Below are 1059 nucleotides of genomic sequence, written 5' to 3' on the forward strand. Positions count from 1 at the left end.
TACATTTTGCAAGGGAAAAACCAAGAGGTAAGGTGGGAACTGGAAGGGGAAAATAAGGTTTTTTTTTTTTTTTTTTTTTTTTTTTTTTTGTTTTTTTTTTTTTTTTTTTTTTTTTTTAAGGATTTCCAATACTTGAGCTTGTTTGCAGGCTGAGGAGAAGAAGCCAGAGTGGAAATAATTGATGACAGGAATGAGAGGGCATGGCTGATGGAACACAGTCCTGGAAAAAGACAGATGGGAAAGGATCAGGTCCATAGGGTGACAAGCTAGCTCTGGAAGTGAGGAAGGACATGTGAGGGAAGGAGATCAAAAAGGAATGGGTGCTGTTTTTTATATATATATATATATATATATATAAATTTTTTTTTTTTTTTTTTTTTTTTTTTCTGTCAAGCTGTTCTTTATTTCAGGGAGAGGGCAGGGGAGGGGCTCAGTATTTCTTGGCAGCAGCTTTCCTCATGGCGGCCAGTACGTTGCTCAGCTCCTCCCGCTTCCTCTTGTTGCGGATGTGCGTCCCCACCCTTTTCTTGATAAACTTGAGGGCGGGCCCGTTTGTCCTTGGAGACCTTCAGTAGCTCCATGGCGCGCCGCTCGTACGGGGTAAAGCCACACACCTCCCGAGTCATGTCCCGCACGAACTTGGTGTGTTTGGTCAGACAACTGCGGCGGCGGCTCTGCCTGGGCTTGCTCATGTTCTTGATCACCTTGTGACCCTTGTCGAGACCCATGGCCATAGGGTAGCGTAGAGCCATGGCTGCTGCTCTCCAGAGGCGGCCGTGGCGGAAGGGCCGGCACCACGCGGAACTCTGGGATATCTACCGCTGTTACATTAAAGTTCAGAGGAGGAGGCACTAATGTTCAAAGTGTTTCATATTCGCTGTGAAGTAGGAAATATTCATTGATAACATGGTTTGAACTTTAATCAGCTTTGCATTGCTCATAGGGAAGTCCAGATCAACCAATACTTTCACATAAAAACAAAGGTAAAGGATTAACGTGTGAACTAGACAAATGACTGCTGATACTTGGAACTGAAGAATGAACAGAAGGAATAGTGCC

At 44.5% G+C, this 1059-nt stretch overlaps 1 pseudogene across 1 annotated transcript; it reads right to left on the reverse strand.

Annotated features, from left to right (window-relative positions):
- Positions 1 to 371: 371 nt before the first annotated feature.
- Positions 372 to 752, reverse strand: LOC101176971 (annotated as a pseudogene). Its single transcript, XR_001114264.2, has one exon. The product of XR_001114264.2 is annotated as a 60S ribosomal protein L36 pseudogene (transcript).
- Positions 753 to 1059: the final 307 nt, after the last annotated feature.

This window comes from Nomascus leucogenys, chromosome 1a, assembly GCF_006542625.1.
Source record: "Nomascus leucogenys isolate Asia chromosome 1a, Asia_NLE_v1, whole genome shotgun sequence".
In the NCBI taxonomy this organism is placed as follows: Eukaryota; Metazoa; Chordata; class Mammalia; order Primates; family Hylobatidae; genus Nomascus; species Nomascus leucogenys.